Below are 15,960 nucleotides of genomic sequence, written 5' to 3' on the forward strand. Positions count from 1 at the left end.
GTTCAGAGGGTAGTTTATAATGATAAATGCTTACATTAAAGAAGAAAAAAGATCTCAAATAAAAAGCCTATCCATCTACCTTAAAAAACTGGAAGTAGGAGTGAGAGGTGGGTTATCAAACTAAAATAAAAATAAGTAAAATCAATAAAAACATATTCTCAGGTGAAGATTATAAAGAAGAAAAAAACCTCCCCTTGTGATTCTACATTGGTCCCTAGGTTGATAATCATTGTGTTAGATTCTGAAAACATCACAGTAAGCAAAACCAGGTGGATGGACCTATTTCTGTTTGCAGCTTTGAGATGTCTAAATTGACCTAAAACACTTCATTCTAAAGAAGATTTAGTTTTTTGTTCAGCAAATCTGGGAGCAACATATTTCCATTCAGTAGACTAAGGTATCACCACCTCAGGATTACCGACATTTTGGTCTGGGGCTATTTTTGACACTTTTGGCATTCTTTGCTAGGAGGCTGTCCTATGTACTAAGAGTATTTAGCAGCATCCCTTGCTTCTTTTCACTAGATACCAGTGGCACCTCCCCACTTGTTACAACCAAAAAAATGTCTCCAAATGTCCTTTGGTGGGGAGCGGTTAAAATCAGCTCATTGATAACCAGCAGGTAAGACTGAGCTCCTCAGAGATAGGGATCATTTCCAATGTATCTATTATTGTGCGGCAAGCAGCACACCTGGCACAGAGCAGGTATGTGATGAAAAGCAAGCTAATGAACCAAGGTGCTAGATTCCTTCAACTGTGCTCTGTACCTCCACCAGTTCTCACAATAATGTCTCACAGACATTCCCCGGAATGGAACAAAAAAGGGTTGGGTTAGCGCCACGTAATCTTCATAATGAAACAACATTTCAATCAAAGGTCAAAGCCCTACCCAGCAAAAAATGCAGACAGATAAATCCAGCACAGCATGCAATTTGTTTTTTAAAAATTATTTTTCATTTATTTAAGGAAAAGAATCATTGGCAGTTTAAGTCCGGCAGGGAAGGGAGAGGGATGAAGACAACTGCCGCATCTCACTGAAAATAGAAACAGCCTTTCTGGAATATGCGGAGGGACTGGTGTTCATTTCCCTGGGGGAGTGATCAACTGGTTAAGTGAAGAAAATTGAAGGGTCAGTCAAGCTAAACTGTGAGAGACTCCATCTTCACTGCAATGAATACATACTGTGAAAGACAACCTTTTAACTGGTTTATTTTTGTCAGACAAGAGAGGCTTGGGAAAATTGTGTGTATGTAAAACCATCACAGTTAAAATACTGTCTTTTGGCACGGGGTGTTGGTAGAGGGGGAGGCTGTGGGTGGAGGGCAGGGAATATATGAGAAGTCTGTACTTTTCACTCAATTTTGCTGTGAACCTAAAATTGCTCTTTAAAAATAGTCTATTTAAAAAAAAAAAAAATACTATCTTAGCCCTGGCCAGTGTGGCTCAGTTGTTTGAGCGTCACCCATGCACCAAAAGTTCACCAATTCCATTCACAGTCAGGGCACATGCCTGGGTTACAGGCTCAATCCCCAGGAGGGGGTGTGCAGGAGGCAGCCGATCTTTCTGTCTCTCACATCCATGTTTCTATTTCTCTCTCTCTCCTTCTCCCATCTCTCTAAAATCAATACAAACATATTTTTTAAAAAATACTATCTTAACATTTGCTAAAACATTAATGCTACTGACTCTAAACACATTTTTCAATATTTCCTGTGTTCTTCTCATACTTAATGATCTCAAAAATCATACTGGTCCAGTGATAACAGCTTCTCCAAGGGAACATTAATGCGGCAAACTCCTGCAGGGGGAGAAGCTGGAGTTAAGATCATTCTAAAATGAGGACTTCCTGAGAGCTTTGACTTCTTGGTCTGCTCAACCACCCACAAATTTCTAACTTTGAAAGTCCCCAATTTGTATCTTAATTGAACTTTGAAAGCACAATATAGAGGACTTTGGAAGGTGAAGCAGCATTTTAGGTATTTTCAATTTTGCAAGGCAGTGCTTTTAAAATCTATCCTAACAACATCCACATACGCAATCGCTCACTTGAAGAGGCAAATGAAGAATACTATCAACAGGATTTATATTGCTCTACTTCCTGCAAGGGAGTTTTTGGTTGCTAAGCCCTATCAGTAGTTGGTTCTTAACTCAATCCATTTCTCAACATCGAGCAGCATCTGCCCCATATTAATCATATTCTCTGGCTCACCTGCCCCCAACCTGAAATAACTAACCCCTAGTTTTATCTTTGATATTCTTTACTGGATCTTATAGATAACATACAGAATTCTATATTAATACAGTACAGAATACATCATAAATTGTGATAATACACTGTATTTCTTGTTTGGTTCCTACATTTCTACATGCTCAACCAGTTTTATTCATTCAACAAATATGTGCATGTTCCGAGTACTTGGGCATGAAAGCTATGCAGATTGTCTCTGCTTTAGGGATGATATTTAATACTCTTCATCTCAGTATCACATTCAATTTGTCAGCAAGTTCTATTTTCAAAATCTATCTCAAATCTGTCCATTTCTCTATATTTTCATGACTCCTTATCAAATCCAAGACACTGTCATCTCACTTAGGGCTCCCACAATAACCTTCTGATTTCTCCTTTTCCTCATTATTTTCCCTTCTATTCATTCTTCATGTGGCAGCCTGAGTAATTTTTTTTTTAATCACCCAGAATATTGTCAGTTCCTTGGTTAAAATTGATCAATAGCTTCCCTTTGCACTAAGAAGTAAATTTAAACATTTTACCAAGACGCTCAGGACTCTGCATGTTGGCTGCTGCCCACCTCTCCATAGAATACTTCTTGCCTACTAAGGCTTTAACCATCTCTGGTCTTCTATTTTGAACCCACCTGTTCTTCCCTCTGTTGGGCTGCTCTCCCCACAGCTGTTTACATTACTGGCTCGATCTCAGACTTTAGAACAAAAGTCACCTCCTTAGAGGCCTTCTCTAAACAGAACAATTGAAAACTGGCCTCTCCCAGTTACTATCACAGCTCCATGTTTCTTTCTTTCAGAGTATTTATCACAATCTGTATTTACTTATTTATGTAGTTGTTTGTGTATTTAATGTCTACCTCCCCTCTCTAGAAAATAAGCTCCAAAATATAAGGGCCTTATTTGCTTTGTTTATTGCAATATCTCCAGTACCTAGAAGTTAAGGTCATTCTAAGATGGTCCAGTGTCTTGAATGAAAGATGGAATGTAGTAGACACTCAATAAATATGGGCAGAGTCAATGAATATGTCCCCCACAGTGTCTAGCTCTGCTTATACAAGAGAGCATCAGTATATACTTTTTGATCAATTGCCACAGAAGGGCCTATGCTTGGAATCAATACCTTTGCAGACTTACATGTTTTGAGTGATAGTTCTATAACATTTTGGACTTCAGAGTTATTAGGAATTACAGTGTTATGAACTTATGGTGTAAAATATTTAGAACAGTAAATAATATATATACAGACATTTGTACAAACATGTATTGCAACACTTTCTAAAGGATGTGTTCTGTGTGCAAAAACAACACTGTTAAATATTTTAAAAATATCATATCATGAATAAACTTCACCTGTTAACATGTCTTTTTTATGAGCTCCAGGAGCAAAACAAGGCCCTTGAAGTCTTGCCTGAAGCAAAGATCCCAGAGTCGTCTTAAGATTTCTTAGAAATATAACCTTAGCCACAGAGGCAAGCCACCTTCCTAGGAAGCCATCCCTTACTCGGTTAGGAGGAAGTAGAGAGGTGAGAGAGTTGTTTCCTATACCCATCAAATACTCTTGGGAATAACCCAAGCAAATTAAAGTGATGAGTGGCTAATGGAGAACTGCTAGCCATTGAGGAACAGTTTTCAAGTATAAAAATCTTCTTTTTCTTAGGGTTCTTAGTGTTAGTAGGTTGAATCTTTTTATAAAGTATGGCTCAGTTGGTTGGGTGTTGTCCCACACACTGAGAGGTCACAGATTTGATTCTTGGACAGGACACATGCCCAAGTTGTGGCTCAATCCCCAGTAGAGGGTGAGCAAGAGGCAGTCGATTGTTGTTTCTCGAAGACGTTTCTCTCTCGCTCCCTTTCCCTTCCTCTGTCTGTCTAAAAATCAATAAAAACACATTTTAAAAAAAGTCAAATGGGGAATGGGCAAATTCAGCATCTGTGACATGAACTACTAAGCATAGAAAACTTGTATCTAGGTACTTTCTGCTTATAACCTGCATTTTCCCAGGCTTTGGAATGTCTACAAGTTCATAAAGAAGCTGTACCTCTAGTTTCACTGACTTGTACTCCCACCTGCACATGTGTGTAATGCTAGATTTTATGCCTCAAAAGATGTGTTCTCCCTCCAGTGATTTCTGGAATTTCTAGTTCCTCACATGTGCTCACATATAAGCCTTCTCTTTCTTTCTCTCTCACTCTCAAAATTATTTTCAAACATTAAAAAAAAATTTTCTTTATTGATTTTTAGAGAGAGAGGAAGGGAGAGTGAGAGAGAGATAGAAACATCGATGAGAGAACATCGATTGGCTGCCTCCAGCATGACCCCACTGGGGAGTTAGCCCACAACCTGGGCATGTGTCCTGACCAGGAATTGAACTGGTGACCTCTTGGTGCATGGGTCGATGCTCAACCACTGAGCCATACTGGCCGGACTTTTTAAACATTTTTTTTTTTTTTTATCCTCACCCGAGGACATTTTTCGATACTTTGTTCAGATAGAGTGAGAGGGAGAGAGAGAGAGAGAAGCATCGACGTGAAAGCAACACATCGAGTGGTCGCCACCCACACCACCCAACCAGGGCTGGGGACAAACTGCAACCAAGGTATGTGCCCTTAGCGGGAACTGAACCCGGGTCTCTCCGGACCGCAGGCCGACGCTCTAACCGCTGAGCCAAACCGGCCAGGGCTTAAACATTTTTAAAGTACACAATTCAGTGGCACTTAGCACATCCACATTACCTCCTAAAAAGCTCTCTATCCATTAAGCAGTCGTTCCCCATTCTCCCTCCTTCCAGCCCCTGGAATCTACCAATTTATGTTCTGTCTCTAGGGATTTACTTACTTTTTTTTTTTTTTTTTTTTTTTAAGAGAGAGAGGAAGGGAGGGAGGGAGGAAGACATACACATACAATTTCTTGTTCCACTTACATATGCATTCATTGGTTGATTCTTTTATGTGCTCTGATAGGAACTCGAATCTCCAACCTTGGCGTATTGGGATGATGCTCTAACCAACTGAGCTACCCGGTCAGGGCAGATTTACCTATTCTGGATATTTCATGTAAATGGAATAACATAATACGTGGCCTTTAGTGTCTGGTGACTTTCACTTAGTATGATGTTTTTGAGGTATAGCATGTTATAGCATGAATTAGAACTTAACTCCTTTGTATGACTGAATACCATTACATTGTATCTATGTGCCACAATTTGTTTATCCATTCATTTGTTGATGGACATTTGGGATGCACAATGGTCTGAATGTTTGTTTCCCCCCATGCCAAATTTTTATGTTAAAAATGGAATGCCCAGTGTGGTGGTATTACTAGGTGGGGCCTTTGGAAGGTGCTTAAGTCATGAGGGTGAAACATCATGAATGGATTAGTGTTTTATAAAAAAGGGTCCAGAGAGATCCCTTGCTTCTTCCACCACCTGAGGACATAGCAAAAAGGTGCTGGCTATGAGCCAGGAGAAGGTTCCTCACCAAAACATCACCATGCTAGTGTCCTGACTCCGGACTTCCCAGCTTTCAGAACTGACAGAAATAAATGTCTGTTGTTTATAAGCCACCCTGCTTGTGGTATTTTGTTATAGCAGCCTGAATGGAATAAGACAGGTTGTTTCCCTTTGGGCCATTGTAAATTATGCTGCTATTAACATGTGTGTATGCACGTAAGCCTTTTCTCACTGGGTAAAGCCACTACATTCTGGGTCACAATAAAAGACTTTCATCCCTCAGCATTGTTGTTGAACTGCTGGGCACCTCCACTGATGTCCTTGATGGTACCAAGGATGTTTGGCTTTTATTTTATGTTTTGGGTTGTGTTCTTATAGAATGTTACTTGTTCTCAATTTCTTACAGAATTTTCAAAGGAAGCAGCCCTTTGTTACCTTCTCGCCTCTAGTCTTCAGTGAGGCTGAGATGACTAGAAAGAGACTAATACAATGTTTTACTTAGAACTGCTCCTCTTTTCGGAGACCCAAGATTTTCTTACAGGGTCACAGTCTTGCTACTGATTGTTTGTTCTGTGTTTAGGGGCCTCTGCTCAAGCAGGAGACAACAGGAAGAATCACATCCAATAATCTGTTACACATATTAAGCCTCAGTGGTATTTTTTTCCCTCAAATTTTCTCACTTGGGAGTTAGGCAACCTGGGCCAACAATAGGCCCCATGGGTTAAAGAAGGGTTCCAGAGACTGTGAACCTGAGGCTAGGTTGTACACTTAGTGCCTAGCAGCAGATGGGAGCTCAGGTGTTGGTGCAAATGATAGCAGAGGAAAGATCCAAGGTTGTACTGGGTGACAGGTATCAGGTATTAAGTAGCATGAGCAGAGCAAAAGCCAAAGATGGAAGATAAAGAGAGCAAGTTAGAAGCTCCAGGGGGGTGGGTAAGATGGTGTTGAGAACAAGATGAGGTTGTCAGTGAACGCCTCACTACCATGCTCAAGGCTGCTGCAATGGCCATATAGCTTACAGGGAACTGGTCAGCTTGTAAAGCCACAGGATTGGCATGGATGGTGCCATTTGAAATTATGCAGGATCAACTGGATGGGCCTTATACTTTCTCATCTAGTTTTTTGTCAATTATGTCTTCAACAATAAGATATAAAACGAAGTAATACTCAAGTGAGAGTATCAGTTTGGTGTCCAGCATGGTACAGAATGCTAAGACAATACTAGAGAAGTAAATTTAGATTCCGTATCTTCTAGCTTAGAAAATACCTGTTTGGAACTTTTATTTAAATCTCTGTTGGTATTTTGCTCCTCCAACCTGTCTGTAAAATCTTTTAAAATCTAGGACTTAATTGTATACAATAAACTCTTAGTGCCTTGGTATATAAGGATCTTCAAAGTTTATGACTTCTATTATAACATATCATTTACCACATAAAATTCAGTGAAGGTCAAACTCAAAGCATTCTTTTATACACAATAATTTTTTTAAATTGTGACCCATGAAAAGATTCCAAAATGATGGTGGAGTAAATGGAAGCTACAAAAATGTTCTCCCAGGACCAAACTGGAATTACAACTAAAATAAAGACAAATCATTGGGAAAAAACAACGGAAAAGCAGCTGGAGAGGACCATATAATGAGGGATACTGAATAAAGCCTGGTAGGTCTGCAGACGCACTAGAGGGCAGGCTTGGAGCCCATGGACAGCAGCAGCTTTAGCTGTGAGAAGCTACCTTGGGGTTAAAATCCCAAGCCAGCTCCACAGCCCAGAGGGTTGGGACAGAGCACTAAATTAGCTACAGCCACTCACCTTGGGCTCTGCAGAGGGAGGGCAGACTGAACTGGAACTGAGTGGGAAAACTTGGGATTTGGAGGGCACTCAGAGTTTTGGCTGAGTTGTGGCCACATAGGATGGTGGCCATCATGCTCCTTCCTGGAGCTCTGGGGAGAAGCAGCAGCCCCTTTCTCATAGATTTAACCCAATGGGCTGGGCCAAAGAAATGCAAATTGAGGCTCATTAACAAGCAGCATCTGCCCTACTCTTGAGAAATCCTCTTATGTTGAACACCTGAGGAAGTTTTTCATTTAGCGAAGGGCTACAACCCAAGGCTTATCAAGTAACTAAGACTAATAACCACCAGGCAAAGAGCTATAGGATAACTGAACTTTTCCTGGGCTTGCAAATCTACCCAGGAAAATAAGACTTGACAGTGGTGTTTAACGTGGGTCCTCCCACGCTTATCCAAACCCAACAGAGGGAGCCACAAACAGCAAAGCACGAACAGCCACAGGGACAATTTGGCAGGCTTCAAAACACGCTGAGATAGCCAAAATGGTGAAACCAAGAAACAAATCTCAAAGGAAAGAACAAGAGAACTCTACTGAAGATGAAATTAATGAAATGCAGTTGAGCAAGTTATCAGCAGTAGAGTTCAGAACAATGATCTTGAGTAATCTCAACAGCATGGGTAAGGACCTCAACATCATGAGTTAAGATATAGAAACATTATAAACTAACCTAATGGAAAGGAATAAGGACATAGCAGAAATAAAGAACACATTGGAAGGAATAACCAGCAGAGTAGATGAAGCTGAAGATGGGTTCAGTTGAATTAGAAGACAGAGTAAAAAAAATCAACCAATCAGAAAATCAAAAGGAAAAAACAATTTAAAAAACAGGAAGACAGTGTAAGAGAACTGTGAGACAACTGCAAACATAAAAATATTTGTAAAATAAAACTTCCCAAAAAAGAAGAAAATGAGCAAGGGCTAGAGAATATATTTGAAGAAATAGTGACAGAAAACTTCCCTAACTTGGTGAAGGAAGAAGGCATTCCGGTTCAAGAAGCACAGAGAATCAAAAGTAAGAAGAACCCAAAAGGCCCACACCAAGAAACATAGTAATTAAAATGCTAAAAATTAAAGACAAAGAAAGAATCCTAAAGGCAGCAAGAAATAAGCAATAGGTTACCCACAAAGGGACCCCCATAAGGCTATCAGCTGATTTCTCAACAGAAACACTACAGACCAGAAGGGTATAGCATAAAGTAATCAAGGTCATGAAAAACAGGGATCTGAATCCAAGACTACTCTATCCAGCAAGGTTATCATTCAAAATAGAAGATATTATTTGAGCTTCCCAGACTTAAAAAAAAAAAAAAAAAAAAAAAAGGCTAAGGGAATATATTACCACCAAACTAGCACTGCAAAAAAGTTAAAAAGACTGCTGTAATTAGTAGAAGAAACAGGAAGAAAAATATAACCACAATAAACAAAAATGTCAATAAATAAGTACATATCAATAATCACATTAAATGTAAATAGATTAAATGCTCTGATAAAATGACAAAGAGGAGCTGATTGGATAAGAATGTATGACTCATATATATTTTGTTTACAAGAGACCCACTACAGCCCTGGCCGGTTTGGCTCAGTGGTTAGAACATTGGCCTGCGGTCCGGAGAGACCCGGGTTCGGTTCCCGCTAAGGGCACATTGCAGTTTGTCCCCGGCCATGGTTGGTTGTGCGATGTGTCCCTTTCACATTGATGTTTCTCTCTCTCTCTCTCTCTCTCTCTCTCTCTCTCTCTCTCTCTCTCTTTCTCTCTCTCCCTCCCACACTATCGGAACAACAAAAAAAAAGAGACCCACTTCACAACAAAACACTCACATAGGTTGAAAGTGAAGGGATAAAAAATATCTTACAAGCAACCAGAAAAAAAAAAAAAGTGGAGTAGTAATACTCATATCTGATAAAATAGATTTCAAAATAAAGACCATAACTAGAGACAAGGAAGGCCACTATGTAATATTAATAGGATCTATCCAACACGAAGCTATAACCTTGGTAAACATGTATGCACCAATATAGGAGCACCAAAATATCTAAAAATCTTCTGGAGGACTTCAAAGGAGAAAATGACAACAATACAATCATAGCAGGGGACTTCAACACCCCACAGAAATAACTGGATAGATCCTCCAGACAAAAAATTGACAAGGAAACAGAGACTCTAAATGAAGCACTAGATCAAATGGATTTCAGAGATATGTACAGAGAATTACACCACAAAACTAGAGAATTCAAATTCTTCTCAAGTGCACATGGGACATTCTCTCTCTTTTTTTATTTTATTTTTATTTTTTATTTTTTATTTTGTTACAGATGTTTCTCCTTTTTTACCACATTGGCACACCCCGGCACACCCCTCCCCACCCCGCACCCGCCCCGTCCCCGGCGTTGTTGTCCATGCCTGTTGGTTATGTATACATGCATATAAGTTTTGTGGTTTATCTCTTCCCACCTCCCCCACCCCCTCTTCTGACGGATGTCAGTCTGTGCCCTGCTTGCATGTTTCTGGGTCTACCGTATTCCTCAGACTGTTATGTTTACTATATTTTGTATATAAGTGAGATCATGTGGTATTTGTCTTTTTCTGCTTGGCTTCTTTCACTTAGGATAATACTTTGCAGGTCCCTCCATGTCGTCCCAAAGGATAAGAGATCTTTCTTTCTTACAGCTGCATAGGACTCCATTATGTATATGTACCACTGCTTTTTTATCCATTCTTCTACAGATGGACATTTGGGCTGTTTCCAGATTTTAGCTATTGTAAATAGTGCTACTACAAACATGGGGCTACATATATTCTTTCTGATTGGTGTTTCATGTTTCTTAGGATATATTCCTAGAAGCGGGATCATTGGGTCAAATTGAAGTTCAATTATTAATTTTTTGAGGTAACACCATATTGTTTTCCATAGTGGCTGCACCAGTCTGCATTCCCACCAGCAGTGTATTAGAGTCCGCTTTTCTCCACACCCTCACTAACACTTGTTTGATGATTTGTTGATGGTGGCCATTCTGACAGGTGTGAGGTGAAGCCTCATTGTAGTTTTAATTTGCATCTCTCTGATGATTAGTGATGTTGAGCATTTCTTCATATGTTTCTTGGCCATTTGTATGTCCTGTTTGGAGAGGTGTCTATTCAGCTCTTCTGCCCATTTTTTAATTGGGTTCTTTGTCTTCCTTTTGTTGAGTTGTATGAGCACTCTATATATATTGGAAATTAACCCCTTATCTGATATATCATTGGCAATGATGTTCTCCCATACAGTGGGTTGCCTTTCCATTTTGATAGTTGTTTCTTTTGCTGTGCAGAAGCTTTTTAGTTTGATGTAGTCCCATGTGTTCATTTTTTCCATTGTTTCTGTTGCCTTAGGTGATGTATCAGTGAAAATTCTGCTGTGTATGATGTCCGAAATTTTGTTGCCTAAATTTTCTTCTAGAATTTTTATGGATTCACGGGTCACATTTAAGTCTTTTATCCATTTGGAGTTTATTTTTGTGTATGGTGTAAGTTGATGGTCTAGTTTCATTTTTTGCATGTAGCTGTCCAATTTTTCCAACACCAATTATTAAAGAGGCTGTCTTTACTCCACTGTATGCTCTTGCCACCTTTGTCAAATATTAATTGAGCATATTGCCTTGGGTCCATTTCTGGGTTTTCAGTTCTGTTCCACTGGTCTATATGTCTGTTCTTGTGCCAGTACCAGGTTGTTTTGATTACAGTCGCTTTGTAGTATAACCTGATATCTGGTATTGTGATCCCACCTACTTTGTCCTTCTTTTTCAAAATTGCTGTGGCTATTCGGGGACTTTTTTGGTTCCATATGAACTTTTGAAGTATTTGTTCTAGTTCTGTGAAATATGTCATTGGTATTTTGATGGGGATTGCATTGAATCTATAGATTGCTTTGGGTAGTATGGATATTTTAATAATGTTAATTCTTCCATCCATGAACAAGGTATATGCTTCCACTTTTTTATATCTTTCTTTATTTCTTTTTTCAAAGTCTTGTAGGTTTCTGCAAATAGGTCCTTTACTTCTTTGGTTAAGTTTATTCCTAGGTATCTTAATTTTTTTGCCTCGATGGTAAATGAGATTGTTTTTTTGGTTTCTCTTTTTGTGAGTTCATCATTGGTATATAAGAATGCTATCGATTTCTTCATGTTAATTTTGTATCCTGCTACTTTTCCAAATTAATTTATTAAGTCTAGTAGATATTTGATGGAGTCTTTAGGGTTTTCTATGTATAATATCATGTCATTGCAAATAATGACAGTTTCACTTCCTCCTTTCCAATTTGGATCCCTTTTATTTTTTCCTCATGTCTGATTGCTGTGGCTAAGACTACCAGTACTATGTTAAATAGGAGTGGCAAAAGTGGACATCCCTGTCTTGTTCCTGTTCTTAATGGAAATGTTTTTAGTTTCTACCCATTGAGTATGATATTGGCTGTAGGTCTTTCATATATGGCCTTTATTATGTCTAGACATGATCCCTCTATTCCCACATTGCTGAGCGTTTTTATCAGAAATGGATGCTGGATTTTGTTGAATGATTTTTCAGCATCTATTGATGTGATCATGTGGTTTTTATTCTTCATTTTGTTTATGTGGTGTATCACATTTATTGATTTACGAATATTGTACCAGCCTTGCATCCCTGGGATGAATCCCACTTGGTCATGGTGAATAATATTTTTGATGTATTGCTGGATCCGATTTGCTAGTATTTTGTTCAGGATTTTGGCGTCTATGTTCATCAGGGATATTGGCCTATAGTTTTCTTTCTTTGTAGTGTCTTTTTCTGGTTTTGGAATTAGAATTATGCTGGCCTCATAGACCGTGTTTGGAAGTCTTCCTTCTTCTTGAATTTTTTGAAATAGTTTGTGGAGAATGGGTTATAGTTCTTTTTTGAATGTTTGGTAAAACTCCTCCGTGAAACCATCTGAGCCTGGGCTTTTGTTTGCTGGGAGAGTCTTGATTACCTCTTCAATTTCCTTAGTTGTTATTGGTCTGTTCAAGTTTTCTATCTCTTCCTGGTCCAGTTTCGGGAGACTGTGTGTTTCTAGAAATTTGTCCATTTCGCTTAGATTGTCGAATTTGTTGCCATATAGTTGTTCATATTAGCACTTAACAATCTTTTGTGTTTCTCTGGTGACGGTTGTTACTTCTCCTCTTTCATTTCTGATTTTATGTATTTGGGTTCTCTCTCTTTGTTTCTTGGTGAGTCTAGCTAAGGGTCCATCAATCTTGTTTATCTTTTTGAAAACCAGCTCTTTGTTTCATTGATCCTTTGAATTGTTTTTTTTTGGTCTCTATGTCATTTATTTCTGCTCTGATCTTTACTATTTCCTTTCTTCTACTTGCTCTGGGGTTTTCTTTTTGTTTGGTTTCTAATTCTTTAAGTTGTGAGGTTAGACAGTCAATTAGAAATTTTGCTTGTATCCTGAGGTAGGCCTGTAGTGCTATGAACTTCCCTCTTAGAACTGCTTTCGCTGCATCCCATAGATTTTGTGTTGTTGTGTCTTCATTTTCATTGGTTTTCAGGAAGTTTTTAATGTCTTCCTTGATCTCCTCAGTAACCCACTCATTGTTTAATAACATGCTATTTATCCTCCATGTGTTGAAATGTTTTTGCATGTTCTTGTTGCCATTGATTTCTAGTTTCATGTCATTGTGATCTGAGAAGATGCTTGATATGATTTCAATCTTCTTGAACTTGTAGAGAATTAGTTTGTGTCCTATCATGTGGTCTATCTTTGAGAATGTCCCATGTGCACTTGAGAAGAATGTGAATTCTCTATATTTGGGGTGTAATTCTCTGTAGATATCTATTAAATCCATTTGGTCTAGTGCTTCATTTAGAGTCTCTGTTTCCTTGCTAATTTTTTGTCTAGAGGATCTATCCAGTGCTGTCAACGGGGTGTTGAAGTCCCCTGCTATGATTGTATTGTTGTCGATTTCTCCTTGGAAGTCCTCCAGAAAATTTTAAATATATTTTGGTGCTCCTATATTGGGTGCATATATGTTTATCAAGGTTGTAGCTTCCTATTGGATAGATCCTTTCAATATTATGTAGTGGACTTCTTTGCTTCTAGTTATGGCCTTGATTTTGAAATCTATTTTATCAGATATGAGTATTGCTACCGCAGCTTTTCTTTGCTATCCATTTGCTTGGAAAATTTTTTTTCATCCCTTCACTTTCAACATATGTGAGTCTTTTGTTGTGAGGTGGATCTCTTGTAAACAATATATAGATGAGTCATGCTTTCTTATCCAATCAGGTATTGTGTCTTTATGGGAGCATTCAATCCATTTACATTTAAAGTGATTATTGATATGTACTTATTTATTGCCATTTTTGTTTAGTGTGTTTCTGTTTTTCTTCCCATTTCTCCTGCTAATTACAGCAGTCCTTTTAACATTTCTTGTAGTACTGCTTTAGTGCTAATGTATTCCCTTAGCCGTTTTTGTCTGGGAAGCTCTTTATTTGACCTTCTATTTTGAATGATAGCGTTACTAGGTAGAGTAGTCTTGGATTCAGATTGTTGTTTTTCATGACCTTGATTAGTTCATGCCATTCCCTTCTGGCCTGTAGTGTTTCTTGTGAGAAGTCAGCTGAGAGCCTTATGGGGTTTCCTTTGTAGGTAACCTGTTGGTTATCTCTTGCTGCTTTTAGGATTCTCTCTTTGTCTTTAATTTTTGGCATTTTAATTACTATGTGTCTTGGTGTGGGCCTGTTTGGTTCTTCTTACTTGGGACTCTCTGTGCTTCTTGAACTTGAATGCCTTCTTCCTTCACCAAATTAGGGAAGTTTTCTGTCACTATTTTTTTGAATATATTCTCTATCCCTTGCTCGTTTTCTTCTTTTTCAGGGACTCCTATGATGCGAATATTATTATGTTTCCAGTTGCCCCACTGTTCTCGTAAGCTGTCTTCCTGTTTTTTAATCGTTTTCTCCTTTTGGTTTTCTGATTCGTTGATTTTTTTCTACCCTATCTTTTAATTCACTGATCCGGTCCTCAGTTTCCTCTACTCTGCTTTTTACACCTTCCAATGTGTTTTTCATTTCTGATATGTCATTTTTTATCTCTTCTTGATAGTTTTTAATTTCCAATTGGCTTATTTTCAGTGTCTCTGTGTCCTTACTCATGCTGTTCAGCTTCCTCAAGATCATGGCTCTGAATTCTAGCTCTGTTAACATGCCTAACTGCTCCACATTGATCTCATCTTCAGTGGAGGTCTCTTGCTCTTTCATTTAGCTTCTGTTTCTGTGTTTCACCATTTTGGCTATCACAGTGGGCTTTGGAGCCTGTCAAGTTTTCCCTGTGGGTGTTGGTGTTCTGCTGTTTGTGGCTCCCTCTCCTGGGTTTAGATGAGCGAGGGAGGACCCACGTTAAACATCACTGTCAAGTCTTACTTTCCTGGTTAAAGTTACTAGCCCAGGAAAGGTACTGTTATCCTCTAGTTTTTTTCCTGGAGGCTAGCAGTTGAGTTTACTTGATGGGTTTTGGGTTGTCAGTTGATTGAAAAACTGCTTCAGGTGCTCAGCGTAAGGCAATTTCAAGAGGGTGGGGCAGATGCTGGTTGTTAATGAGCTTCAATTAGCACCGTAATGGCCCACAGGGTGGGGTTGTATCTCCAACGGAGGGGTTGCTGCCTTCCTGAGCCCTGGGAAGAAGCAATATGGCCACCGTCCTGCATGGTAGCAACTCAGCCAAAGCTCTGAGTGCCCTCCAAATCCCGAGTGTCCCCACACAGTTCCAGTCCAGTCTGCCCTCCCTCTGCCGAAGCCCAAGGTGAGTGGCTGTGGCTGTTTCAGCCTCTGTCCCGGCTCTGCGCTGTGGAGCCGCCTGGGAGTGTGACCCGAGGGCGCTGCTCCCAGCTAAGGCCGCTGCCGAGGTGCCGACGGTGGGCTCCCAGCCCCCGTCTCGCCCCTTCGAAATCCTACCAGGATCGAGTCAGTGTCCCTCGTTATATGTCCTCGCAAGCTGCTTTTCTGTTGGTTTTTCCCGTCGATTTGTCTGTGTTATAGTTGTAATTCCAGTTTGGTTCTGGGAGACGGGCTGTGTAGCTTCCGTTCACTCTGCCGCCATTTTGGAATCCCCCCCCCCTTTTTTAATATTAAATCTTTATTGTTGTACGTATTACAGATGTTCCTCACTATTCCCCCATTAACCCCCTTCTCCCCTGTTCTGCCCCCCTCCTACCTTTTCCCATACTATTATCTGTGTCCACTGGTTATGCATATAAGTTCTTTGGTTTATTTCTTTCCAACCACCCCCCCGCCAGCCCCTTTCCCTTTGAGGTTTGTCAGTCTAGCAATGAATTTGTACTTCTTTTTTTTTTTTTTATCCTCACCCGAGGACATTTTTCCATTTTTTGTTCAGATAGAGCGGGAGGGAGAGAGAGGAAGAGAGA

The sequence above is a fragment of the Molossus molossus genome, unplaced genomic scaffold (genome assembly GCF_014108415.1).
Source record: "Molossus molossus isolate mMolMol1 unplaced genomic scaffold, mMolMol1.p scaffold_m16_p_11, whole genome shotgun sequence".
Classification (NCBI taxonomy): Eukaryota; Metazoa; Chordata; class Mammalia; order Chiroptera; family Molossidae; genus Molossus; species Molossus molossus.